This window comes from Mugil cephalus, chromosome 2, assembly GCF_022458985.1.
Source record: "Mugil cephalus isolate CIBA_MC_2020 chromosome 2, CIBA_Mcephalus_1.1, whole genome shotgun sequence".
Taxonomy (NCBI): domain Eukaryota; kingdom Metazoa; phylum Chordata; class Actinopteri; order Mugiliformes; family Mugilidae; genus Mugil; species Mugil cephalus.
The window spans coordinates 6,211,890-6,226,165 of record NC_061771.1 but is presented as its reverse complement, the minus strand read 5'-3'; the positions used below and the strand labels follow the sequence as shown (position 1 = coordinate 6,226,165).

The following is a 14,276-nucleotide window of genomic DNA, read 5'->3' as shown; positions in this document are numbered from 1 at the left end:
TACCTTCTTTTTGGTCACTATTGTGAACGCTAAGGTCAAGAAAAATGCTAAAAAAAACAAAAAACAAACATATATTTTAACTTCTGTATGGTTCCCCCATTTCCACTGGTAAGCATCCTATGATAGTGAGGCATTCAGCCAGTTCTCAGAGCCAAATGTCATGAGACTGCAGTCAGAAATTTGAGAATAAACAGGGTCTCCAAAGTTGTTGTTGTTTCCCTCATGAGACTCATTGCTCTTCCAGCATGTGGGTTTTCTTACACGGGCTTAGCCTCGTTTCCATGCTTCAATGGTCTCATTATCTTAGGAGTATATCTAAATTACTACTGGAGCATGATCAGGCCAGGGAACGGCTATGAAACTGCTCATTTGAAAGACTGCTTTATGCAATAAAACAGCACAACTGATGGTGCAGCGATTCTTGTACGCGAACCGTCAAATTTGAATTTTCTGCGTGGAGATTTTGAATTCTCGTTGCAGTAAAAGTTAAAACGTGTCATATAAATAACAAGTGGCAGCATGCATGCACATTAGCACAGTGCACACTGGAGCCTTAACTAGCTACACCTACATAATCTCCAGGGAAATCTTGCAATGAAAAAAAGAAATTTATATTCATATTTACTTAAAACCAAACACCAAACTGAATCGTTGGGGCTTGTTAAGAAGCATAATTTGTTCTAAAAGTTCAGTTTGCCTGGAATTGATATTCAGTTTGTGTGTTACCTCCCCCTCTCCTCTACATAGGTATGCTGGAGGCATCACAGCTTCTGTGTAGTATCTCAGCTCAACAGTGCAGCGTAGCACTGCACTATTCTTGGCAGAGACGGTTGCTGCTGGAGCCACTCTCCACACCTAAACATCAGAGCTGGTTAATGTTTTCCTGATCCTCCCCAGTGAGCTTGTTGCTGACTGCAGCAAACACCTGCCCCAGAGAAACATCCCAATGACAACCCTTCCCTTTCCTCCTCCATATTTTCCATATTCAGCCACTACGACGTCCAACGTCATCACATTGTGATCTTTCAATCATCTACTCGTTTGTTTGAGAGATGTTCCAAATGGTGGACTTTTTTTTTTTTTTTTTTTAAATTCCTTCAGTCTGCATGAAGTCCAACACTGCCAACCATGAGTCAGAAAGGAAAAACGTTCAATCACATTCAGCAAAAAGGCTGGGAAGAACACACTGGCACAAAGCTCACGGCATTTAGAAGTCATCTCACAGGAAGGTACCAGAACAACATCTCACAATAAAGGGGAGAAAAAGCCTGGTCATGAAAGAATGACGTTTTGGATTAATTTGGGTGAAGCAGCTACAAGTCACCAGCCCCATTTCCACATGCACCGTCACATTGTGGGTGCTGCAGGGTTTTAAAATGAGTCATCTGAACTGATCTATGCAGCAACTGTTTCCCCTCTTCCTAGTTTATTGAGATCCTTAAGATCAACAGCCTCCGTAATATGAGTGTTTTAGATGAAAAAAAAAACACACAAAAACAAAACAAAACAAAAAAAAAACAACTTAAAGTGCTAAGATAAGATAAGAATAAGATAAGATAAGATAAGATAAGATAAGATATTCCTTTAATTTATCCCACTCTGGGGAGATCTGCAGTGTAGCAGCATCATGAAGTAGGCCTATTAGGGACAGTGCACACAAGACAAGTAAAGTAAACATAGATAAATAAATACTATGTGTGTGATCTACTGGGAGCAGGTCTACTTAGCTGTACAGTCTCCCAGCAGCAGCAGGAAGGAAGGATCTCCAGAAACTCTCCTTCATACACAAATCCTGTGAATCTACTTTCTGTATAGTGGTCACTCAAACTTACAAATACAGCAGGGCTGTTATTGCTCCCAGTTATGATATATTCTTATCACATACATTTAGGGATTTTGCTTTTCCATGTTTGTGCAGATTTACTTCGACAGCATTCCATTAATTATTATGATTATTATTATTAACATCACTTAAAAGTCTATTTCACCAGATATGACAGCTACTGCCCTGTAGCTCTATTTTGTTTTCCATACCCACAGGAATGATTAAAGTTTAAATTTTAATACTGGTTCTCTTAGCATAGGCAAACTGGGTCTAAACGCAGACATTTAATGACAAAAACACCCACATAGAGTCCGCCTGCCGCTTATCTACAGTCATCCACTACTTGAAGGTGTATTTTGAAACTCTCACCCGGAAGTTCGACTCATTATTCTGCGGAGTTTTCTGCACAACTCAGTAGAGCACAGCACCAACAGCGCAACAGTCATCCTCTGTGTGTCCGACGCGCTCCAGTCCGCTCTGCAACAGGAGCGAGATTTGATTCAGAAAAGTGCATCCAAGACATCTGCAGAGAAAGAAACAAGGCGGGTTCCACCCTTGAGACGGGACTCTTTTCTAAAAACTTGAGAAGTTAGAGGTCCAGTTTTTCTTTCTTTCTTTCTTTCTTTCTTTCTTTCTTTCTTTCTTTCTTTCTTTCTTGCTTTCACCTGTCTCTGGACACTGTAATGCGTCCTGGCTCTGCTCTCCGGACTGTACCTGCCGTGATGGACCGGGTTTGGAGATGAGCAGCGGGCAGTGTGCCAGCGGCGCAAGAGGAGGTCTGGACGCGTAGGTGAGAAGTCGCTTCGGTGGTGTTTGCTCTCTTCATCCGCAAATTAGAACAACTTTCTAACAGAGATGAGCGGGCTCTTTATTGAATCCAGAGGGCAGCACATGGCTTTACTCTCAGAGTTCTTTCAGGATAATTGTGTTGGTGTTTCCATAAAAAGCGCGAAATTAAAGCACAGCATCAATTATCCCATGTTGTTATAGATGTTAAATCTATGTTAAATGCAGAGCAGATCGCCGCCATCGCTTATGTGAGATATTTTATGACTTCTGTGCCCGTGTCGTTTTGCTGTTTGTGTTGTGTTGTAAACTGAATGCTGATTTGGAAAACTTAGTAAAATCTTCCTCTTGTACTGGCACCAATGAGTAAATTCGCAGGTGATGTTTGTCATTTATCTGTGTCTGTCATCAGTCTGCCGCGAAGTAACGTTGTGGCTGGTGAAATGATGAGACATGGGATCACACCGATAACACGCAACAACATCATATATTCATACTATTGAATAGTGTGTTTCTCAGTTTGATTACTACTGCTGGCATCTTCAAACTTTCCATAATTTTGATTCACATATGAATCGTCCTTATGGAAAGTTTGAAGTGATATACATATCCCTGGCTTTCTGCCTTATTTTCTGTTTCCCTCCACCAGTTCTATGGCTTCCAAAGAAAAAGATAAAGTTAACTGATGAAGCTCAATATGGGAGGGTGTAAATCATTTATTTAGCTTTAAAGCGTGTCTGTAGAATGGTGATGTCATATTTTTCCAAATATGTTGCAATCTCAAAAATGAGATTATCTTAGTTAGAGCCTGAACTTTCTGGTGACCCCCATTTTCAATTTCAATTTCTTGATTTGCGCGCGACAGTGCACATTAATCACGATTTTGACAATGTAAATGCACCCGAGTTAGCCTAAATGCTAATTTTCATCTGCAGTCCCTTTGCCATGTAAAGAAGCTCTGATAATAACCAGCAGACTTTGCAGGGAGCAGTTATTATAGTGTGATGGAGCTGCAGCCCCAGCCCCATCTACAATTAAACAAAGATCTATTTACTTCACTGTAAGGGTCTAATGATCTGCATCTCTTAGATACAGAGGAAGAGAAACTCATCTACATATATACACTATATATTCAAAAAGCAGAGACCGCAGTTTGGATCATGCAGAGAAAACTATTGTGATGATAATGAGTTGACTAAATGACCATTTCTTCTTATTGCTGTAATATCTCATTACACCAGCATCATTATTGTCATTATTCTGGGATCATAGCGCTGCAGTCTGTTCAGTAATAAGCTGATAACCAACTGAAAATTAAGTGATTTTTAATTTCTTTTTCAGTTAATCACTCGAGTGACGAGTGTGAAAATGTGTTGCTTTTCCTCAATAATATGTGAATATCCATTTAATCCATTTTGGGCATTTTGGAGTGATGCTCACATAAAATCCAAACTCATCACTTTGGGGAATGCGTAATTTTATTTTTACCAGTTTTCTGACATTCTGTTAAAACATATGAACGAATCAAAGATATAACTAAACACACTGAGATAGCAAGGTCCGATTCAGATCTCAGGAAAGAAAGAAAGAAAAAATACTGCTACACACGTGCCTTTTGGATATTCAGCGTATTTGCCACCCAACACTAAACTTTTGCCCAAGTCATATGAAAACAGTTTTAAAAGTGAATACCAATTTCTTGAACACTAAGCCTTTTCAATCTTTGTATACCTTTCCCCCGGCTTTGTTTCCTTTCACTCTCCAAGAATTAATAACCTAGGTCGTGTTGCCCGGGAGCTCAGTGGTTTCCCCCAGACATCAGACCACTCTTTTGTAATGGTATGATGGCCACAGATTTGATTTGCGTGGTCAGGATGGGTCGGCGCCCATACACAGGAACATTTCCAAGGACAGATATTGATTCACAGACACAGGTCCACAAGCACGAATGCAGGTGAAGTAAGCTGATGTCTTTTTTCCATTAACTTCTTCCACGTGACACAAAAGCCGCTGTCAAAGCCTCAAGGTTTCTCAGTCAAAACTTCTTCGTTGGGAAGCATGGCTTGTCGGACAAGTCTTATTCAGAAGAAATGGAGATGGAGGCTGTTGGGGTCATTTCTGCACATTAAGATTTTTGTCATTGATAAATTGGACCCGTTTTTACCGCTACAAGACCCTTCTTCCTCAGTTGAACTCGTTAGACACATTATGACCTTAAAACATTACGTGAAACACAAATCTGCATGCATGTCACTGTGTGTTAAATCCTGATGAATCCATTTATTTATTCCTCATTTTGACCATTTCACATAACACACATTATGAAGTGTGAATTTTGAGTATACAGCTGTGGCTGACACACACTAACTTGTTGGGACTCGCCACTATCCTGTTACATCTGTTGTACCACTCGGCCAAAAATCTCCCTCTCACTGGAATGCGTGACTGTGGGCATCAGTGTTGCAATAATTTGATGATAAGCAAAGCAACAGCCAGTGTTACATTGATTTTATCCTTGATACTTTCCTGGGAAATATTCCAAGAAGGAAGCTAAGGTCAAATAAACAGCTAATAAGGGCTTTTGCCTTGAATTGAACCATTTCACAGGTATAGTTACACTAAATGCAGTCAAACAAGACGGACACCTTGTTTTCACAGTTTTTGAGATCAAGCAACTGAATGTTGCAGTTAAAATAGGAAAAAATAACACAAGGACCTTTGCAATGGACTAACTGATTTGTAAATAAATTCACTTTTAGATTTGCAGAATGGAGAGGATGCTAACATTTTACAATGAGCTGTAAACAAATGCTCATTGCATTTAATTTACTGTATATAGTATAGTTTACATCAGGATGTGTCTACTTGTTAAAATCTATTCTCAGATGTACACTGACCAAGTCTCCCTTGTGACTCCAAGCAGTTGTGAGCATGGACATGGGTCTTCTGAGGGTGTACTGTGGTGTCTGGAGACAGGATGTTGTTGGTGGGGGGGACTTTAGGTCCTATGGGTTGAGGGGAGGGACCTCTGTGGATCAGGGTTATTCCAGTGCATGATGGATCTAGTGAATTTGTTCACATGTTTGTGCAAGTGTTTTTCATGTTTTTTGATTTGTTCCAAAGTGTTTGTTTTTTTTAGTTATTCCTAAAGCATTTTTGTGTGTGTGTATCTGTGTCAGGCTGCATCCTGCTGGGGATGTCTGTTGCCACCAAAGAGTGTCATTGCTATGGGATGTGGGTGTCTGGTCTGGTCTAGGTGGGTGGACCTGAAGTAAATGGATGGACCTGTGCCCTGTGAAGTTTTTGATCATTAAATGGATTTGGACCTGTGTTCTTAATCAAGACGGAATCTTGTTTGTTCTTACTGGTCACACACAGAAGCTTCAGGTATCCCAGATCCAATCTTGTATCAGATCCCTTTAAATATTTCATGCCATCCCACAGATGACCCCTTGGTGGCAGTGATTTGAGCACTTACAAGTGTCTTCCAACAAAGACAGGGAATCAGAAAATTGCACACACAATTTAAAACATTGGATTTTGCCAAGAAATACTGAACGTAGACACAATGTTGTTAAATTCGTCCAAGCCTTTTCCTAGAAACACAAGCCCTACAAAAGGTCCGTAGTATTTTGAATATTTGTGGTTTGATTGCCGACCACACACAGTCAAGCACAAAGCATCACTCAGTCCCATGGACAAGTTAACAAAATAGCCTAACACTGATGTCAAGCCGAAGATAGATACAATACTGTGTTCGTTCTTGAACTGGAAAGTTTAATTAAAACTGTAATTGATTTTCCACTACTAGACACTGGTAGAAATAAATTAATGATTAGGTGAAAGCAAATCCATCAGATGCTGTGAGGTGTTCTGCTGTTTCTTTCAGTTTGTTTGCCCGATTGAACTCCATCAGCTCCAAATTCTAACCGATCATACACAGGAACTGCGTTTGACCGCTGCTTTTTATTGATGTTTTACATTGAACTGCACTGAAAGGATGATGTAAACAAACAGTGACATTTCAGTGCTCAGTTCAACAGCCTCAGTTACTGTACATCAGCTGCTGTCTTTTTTATCTAAGGTACGGCTTCACACCAGTAAAATAAAGGCTTGTGGTTGCACTATACTAAATAATTGGAAGCCCAAGGTGATGGTGGACATCGCCGACATCTTTACCCTGCATTCACGCTACAGTTTGTTAAGCCTTGGACATAACTGAGATTCCATCTTTGGATATAAAACAATCAAACGGTAATAGGTTAAATCTGTCACCTTGAGTCAGAGAACATTACTGGTCTAATGAACTGTAATCGAGACACACGCACACACATATTGTCTGTATGGAAGAGTAAATGTATTGCAGTCATGAATATACGAAGGTCTAATTTAATGCTGATAAGATGCTTTACGTGTCTTGTTAACAAGATGAAGACAGAAACGGAGGTTTATGTAAAAACTAGCTGTACGTATTTTGTGCTTGTTTCCTTTTGTAGACTCCTGCATTAGATCTCTGCATTATTTATTCATGAGAGTAGACACAGGGTGAGTGATTACGCATCAAAGTCATCCAGGGTCCCTCAATTCATTTTACCCAAGGGCCAAATATTGTGCATGCCAAGCCCTTTTTGCTCATTATGCCAAGAGAGTTGGTGTTGCTGCTATCATTAGTAGTAGTAGTAACAGTATACTGTAATAGTTATGTATAGTAGTAGTTGTAATAATGTATATTAATAATTAAGGCTTGGGGGTTCACAAAGATTGTTTTGAGCATCAAACCAAAAAAATTAAATGGAGGAAAGGTGTACCCCAAGGCAAAGACAACAATGCCAGCTTTTCTACGAAGACCTGACATACCTCTTTGTATTACTGATAACACCAGTAACAACACTGTGATTGCTAAACAGCGTGCCCATCAGCAAAGTGTCCTAAGAGACATCGGCAGCATCTCTACAACCACATTCCTTTCCAGAAGAGCCAAAGATTAAATATTAGATTAAATACTTCAATAACACAACAAATATTAGACATATTTGTGGCAAACTGTATAATTTGCTTTGTATTATTTGAATGTCTTTGTTTATTTAGTTTAGCTCTGCCTTTCCAGTTTCTGTTCACTCTTTGCACCTATTTGTTATTTTAACTTAGCATTTGAGGAATAAAATGTGTTACATACACATTATTAGGTGTAGTTCTGTTGTTGTAGTTATCATAATACCACAATAAGATTTAAAAACAACCCAAAATAAATGCACTTTCACGCACTACTCAGTGAATGAATGACATTTTCTGCATTTCCATTACCCCTAGAAATGCACAAAAACCAAATATTGCAATAAAATTAGTAATTGGAACACCTATATTTCAAAAAACCTCTCATATATCACTCAAACACTTTTATGCTCTCATGAGGTGGTTTTTCAGACATATCAATATAAAAGTTTAAAAAGTGCACACTATTTCCACATTTCCCCGTCATCAGCGTCACCGGAGACGACGCAGAGGGTCACGTGACCAGTACATTTCAAGTACTTCCTCTTCGTCAAAGTAAATCTCCCATGATGAGAATTTAATGAGACTTTATGAGACTTACAGCTCATTCAATGGTAACGCGTACAAAGTTGAAATGTTGGAAATATTGCTTTTATTTTACAAAAAGTCTGTAATGAAAACACTGCTACTGACGGCCCTTATGAAGAAGCTGGCATCATGCATAGTGTTGAAGTGATGCTTACAACACACCACTGCAGTCTGAGTTCATATCAAGCAATTCGGCTTAGCATTGGTGTGGTCCGGTAAGACCACCCGATCACTCAGATTTGAACTGGCAGTTTTCCTGCTCATCTGTGCATTTTTTCGTGCAGACCGTGGTGGCTCCATACGAATATTTGTTAGCTGACAGGCGGCTAAGCTAGGTAAAGCACAGATACATCTGCAGTACATCATATATTATAACGTCAATAAGTCAGTAGGTCAAAGGTCAAAGGTCAGTGTACAGTGTGGGATGAGGTGAAACCACAACAAAGCAGGGTTCATTTTATTATACATGTTGCATATTATTATTTAAGGCACAGGGAGATGTTTGGCTTCTGTGGGCAGGTTGTGGCTAATTGGGGTTCAGTGCAGTAGTGCCTCTTTCCTGTATGATGGGTGCTATTGCACTAGTAAAGTCTTGCCTCATACATTCAGAAAGAAATACACTACAACTAAAATAAATGATCACCTGAAAGGGAAAATCACCTGTAAGTGATGTCAAAATTTGCAATTTTGAGTATTTTACAAAATTCTGTGATTGTAGTTGTGATTACTGTAACTGAAAAAAGTAAGAAATTTATGAATATGAACTGAACATGAGTACACAAGTGTGACTCTGTCATTAAGTAGTGTATAAAAATGTGGTTAATTATTGATGCGATCATCAGTTAAAATGAGGTGTTACATGGAGTTAAACTGCATATGACCTTAATCACTGATTTCTTTATTCACCTTCTTTACTGGAGATTATGGTGCATATGGAAAATGCGAAGGGAAATATCCAAGGTTCAAGTAATAACTGTTGCAAGAGTCATGACACACACACACACACACACATAAAACCTTTCATGTTTCTGGAACAGTAGTAGAGCTCATTTGAGGTTATCATTAAAATATTCTCAAATATTGTGCCTCAAATGATGTGGGAGTGTGGAGACTCATTTTAAAGCCAGGCTTGTACACACATACCTAAAGCTGGCCATTTGACATCGTAACGCATGCTGAAGGTTGTAGCGTGTTGCCTTGTGTATATTTTTTCTGCATGGATGTTGAAAGAATACCTTGCTTTATAAACACAATTGTTTATGTAATCAACACTGACCCAGACAGGTTTCCGATGTATTCTGTGTCCACACACACACACACACACACACACACACACACACACACACACACACACACACACACACACATTCTTGCATGGCCATCTTTGTGAGGACACTCATTGGCATAATGCACTCCCTAGCCCCTTACCCTAACCCCTAACCATCTCAACTAAATGCTTAACCCTAAGACTAAACCAAACCATAACATAATTGTAACCTTTACCCTTAAACTGAGTTTTAACCTTCAAAAAAGCCAAAAAGTGAGGCCAAAAAAGTGAAGACCTGCCAAAATGTCCTCACTTTACACAAATGTCCTCAATCTGATGGTATGAAACTTAAACTGGTTCTCAGAAAGAAACATGCATGATGTTTGTATGGCTATCTTTGTGAGGTCACTCATTGGCATTTAGAGCACATTAAGAGCAGATCGCCTTTGCCCGGTTAAAAAAGGGATGCTTTTCATCAGCATAAATCACATTGAATAATCTTCCCAGTCTTATGCTGATATCATCATGAGACCCCCCTGTGGAATTGAATGAAACACTGTAGGGAGGATGGACGTGAGGCTGTATGCCTTATTAATATTTTATATCGCTGGACTGTCATTGTGTTTCTTTACACAATTGAAAGAACAGAATGTCTTTATTGTCACTGTACAGGTAGAAGAACAGGAATAGAAAAAATAAATAGAAGAAAAAAAAATTAGAACAAGGAAAAGAATATGTGCAGTGCAGTACAACATATCCTAACAATCACTTTCACACATAGTAGAGAGACACTGTTGTTCCACATCACAGGGAATTATTAACATGATATAGAATTATTTCACAGGTGTATTGTACATTGTTATGAGAAGTATTTACATTGTTATTTCTTTATTGTTGAGTTGTTGAAGAAAATGAAGAATCCCGTGTCTTTATAGTTTACTTATGTTACAATATCAGTATCATTTGCCTTCACTTTAATTGTGTGGACCTTTTATATTTCTAACACGGCCAGAGCCAGTTGTGCCTGTTCAGTGCCCGGGCGCAAGCTTCAGTAATGATTGTGCTCTCCGTCCTATTTCAGTATTACAGGCACAATATTAGCATCATCATAATCATAAATAGACAGCAGCAAACCTCTTTATCTGACTATGCATTACCTGTCATTCAAGAGTCAGGCCTAAACCACTTCATCTTGATGGTGAACACACTGCTTTTTTTTTTATTTTGTTTTTACTGACTTCATTATTTAACACAAATCAGGACATTCTGTCAGTGCAGTGATTGGCCTATTTAAAAGTAATAAACTGAATTTATGTGTAGTTTACTTGACAGTGTTTGGTGGTGCCTGCTCACTCTCCCTGCTCCCTTCCTGAAACCATCCCGCCCCCGTCCGCATCTACCACTACGTCTGTAACTTAGATCTTCTGCCCAGCAAGCAGAAAGCTGCCTACTCATTAGAGAGTCGGAGGTCGCCCACTTCAACGGACAAAGGAAGATCATACCACGCTGATGGGACGCAGTATACAGGGCAAAAGAAATCCAGTCACACATATACAAGAAATGATTTTTATAATTTATTTTTTTCAAACGGGTGTGCTGCCCCTGACAATATGCCCATGTCGCCTGTACCTAAATCTTCTGAATGCTGCTGTAAGTTAAACTGGACAGAGGGCAAGCAACAGCTGCTATACAGCCACAAACTAGATCACATTGCCTATATGCACAAAAATTGGCAGAGCTGCACACAGCTTCAAAGTACATAAATGCTTTTTGGATTTGGACATAGATCTGCATCTAATCACAACTGCATCACACTTCTGATTATGTTTTTTTTTTTTTGTTGAGGCTGTCTTCTTGTTTCCTGTATGCCTCTATGCTATGACTGCAGAAATCCTTCAAAGAAAGAAGCATGCTTTCATCTACGGTACATCAAACAAAACAACGCAGATGATTGATGTATTTACACTGAGGCTGCCAAGATTAGTCGGTTAGTCATGATTACGTCAACATCAAAATCGTGAGTCCAATTTAATAATTGACGTCATTGTTTTCTCATCTGTACCTTCCACTGCATTGTCTACCAGTAGTGGTAATAGGGGTCAGCTGTGATGTCGCTGGAAAAGCTATGGCCAAACAGTATCATGGCTAACGGGCAATGGAGCTCGAACGTTTGGGAGCATTTCACCAAAATTTTAAAAGAGAAGAATGTGTAATGCAAAATCTGCAAGGCAGAAATAATTTTTGTGTTTGCTCATACCTTAAATACTTGAAGCTCAAAGCTAATGTTGGTTATATAAGAGCAGCTGCATGCTGGTGCGATAAGCTGCAATTTATGTATGATCCCATTAGTCCACTAATTGCACAAGTAATCTGTGATGTGTCAGTTATCAAAATAATGGTTTATGTAATTTACATGTAATTTACACTACATGCATTGTTTGAGTTCACATCACATTTTGACATTCTTCTTTTGTAAAAGCTCGATATGCTAAATCCGTACACAGTATATATGCCAGTGGGCAAGTAGAATTAATTGCAATATCACTTGTTGCTAAACGCATGTGTGTGCTGCTGGTCCTTTTGAAAATAATTTAGTAATTAAGTAGATATTAAGCGTTAAATAGAGGTATAATTGAGGCGTGCCTGATTAGATCGACATTGATGGTCTGAATCCGTTTCTCACTCAGATCAACCTCTCACTCTTCCAGGTGACTGCAGCTACGTCCACATTTCACGTACAGTTTGCATTTCAAGGTCAAATTAAACATTAAACACAATCAACTAATGGCATTGCATCATTCCACCGTCAATCCTCATGCAAATGCCAATGGTTTTACAATTGTGAAATCGTAAATATGGTAACTATGGCAGATTTAAAGTTCAGGTTATAGTAATGAAACTATAACTAGTAGACAACAAAAGAATGCTTTTAATTATTTAAAATACACTCCTGTTTCCCCCATGAAAGTCAGACTCGCTTAGGCTTAAACCCATCCACTAACTTGAGCTTCCCAACTTTGTTTATATAGCCCACATTACTGCTTGTTGTATGTTCTCTGTGGTACAGACATCCATTAAATATGTGGCAAAGAGCAAGTTAGCGCTTAGCAATCTGAAATGTGATGGCAGTAACTTTTTATAGATTCATTTTTTCTTATTGTTTCTCTGCGGTCATTCATTCCTTTGCTTTGAGTGCTGCTGTTACTGTATTCTCTGATAACTATTCTTCATTTTCTTTCTGCAAGTTTCCCTGAGTAGCAATGAAACTGAAAGCCATGAATAAGGCCATCGCCTTCTATACCCGCCTGCACCATCCCTCACTCCCACTCTCCTCACCTCCCTCTTACTTTGAGTATTTGCAGCTTGCATCTACAGTTTTATTCTCATAGTTTCCCCCTGTCATTTGTAATAATCCCTCCTTTTTATACCTACGGAGAGAGTTCAACACTCCCTTTGTTGTTCTACTGAATGTCTTTCTTTCTCCCTTTCCCTTTATTTCATTACCTGTTCACACTCTACATTAACCATCCCTTATCCTCCGCTACCCTCTCCAGCTCCTCCTGCTCTCAGATTACTCCAGTCCCATTTTCCTGACATATTCTCACTCTCTTTCTTGAAGCGTAAAATTGAACTTCTCCCACCTCTGCTCATCCCACTCAGTGCATTGCATTTTACCATGTGTTTGTTTATGTGTGTAGGTGTGATGTGCTCATACATTCTCCCAGAGCTCTTGCTTCTAACTTTTATTTGACCCCACAACTGGAAGTTTCACAGTGAAAGAATGCATCACTTATGTATATTTGGACAGATTAGTATTCTCTCTGCGTTTTAAAACAGATTGAGTCTGATGAGATTCATTAAATATAAACCATATGGAGACAGAGGAGAATTGTAAAATAAAAAAAAGAAACGCAGAGATGGAAAGTCGAGCCACAAGGAATTGTGATGATTTAAAGTATGAAGCTGACGCTTGTACCCCCCAAAAATAGTTTTCCCTATTACTTTAGCTTATGAATGTTGGACATGACTGCTGATGCTCTAAGTTAACTGTTGCAATGTCTACATAGTCTGGCCTTTACCGTAATATTCCAAGCCCAGACATACAGGCAGTTAACCAGTTAGGTGGCTAATTTATCAGCTCTCATTTACCCATTTTATATTAGTTTCTCTTTCTATTTTCCTGCAATCCGATCTCATTTGGACAGCTTTAATGATCTGTGTTCACACCTGGCATTGCGTCCCCATCCAGCATTTGAGATCCAATCTTAGTTTTCCGCTCTGTATGCAAATGAACACTATCATTTGGAGCACATACGATGTCGTATACTGCTGCCGTCTCTAATGAGTTTCTTCTGGTGTATCATCAGAATCACTGCTTGTTGTGTGTGCTTCATGACATGGGCATGGAGAATGTAAGAAATAATAACAATATATTTATATACTCTTGACGTTACCCTGTATTTTACAGACCTGCCCACAGATCAGATTTGAACCTGGAAATCTTCCATGTGCACAGTCATTTCAATGCTGTGCTGTTTAAAGCAGTGACAGAAAAATCTCTGGCAGTAAATACACTGGTGATTATTGAGGAAATATGTAACTTCCCATAGCTCCTTTAACATCAGCATGATTTATTATGTGCTTATCAGCTGCAACGACAGAATATTGGATACATTGTGTGTTCACACCAAACACTAAAAGAATGCATCCAAATTCATCCTAGACTGCCTCCAGATGTGGTCTGAGATTGGATCACTCAAATATGTCCTCAATGCGTCCTGGGCGTGTTCACACATGCACTTTAACTGACCACTTGCT

The 14,276-nt window shown here is 39.1% G+C and overlaps 1 protein-coding gene across 1 annotated transcript in view; it reads left to right on the top strand.

Moving 5' to 3' along the window:
• Nucleotides 1-2,256: 2,256 nt before the first annotated feature.
• The window catches only part of gcgrb (glucagon receptor b), a 55,491-nt gene continuing 43,471 nt past the window's right edge, over nucleotides 2,257-14,276 (top strand). Inside the window, exon 1 of the mRNA XM_047575575.1 lies at nucleotides 2,257-2,615. The gene's annotated coding sequence lies outside the window, so the exon portion shown is untranslated. The remainder of the gene's footprint in view (nucleotides 2,616-14,276) is intronic.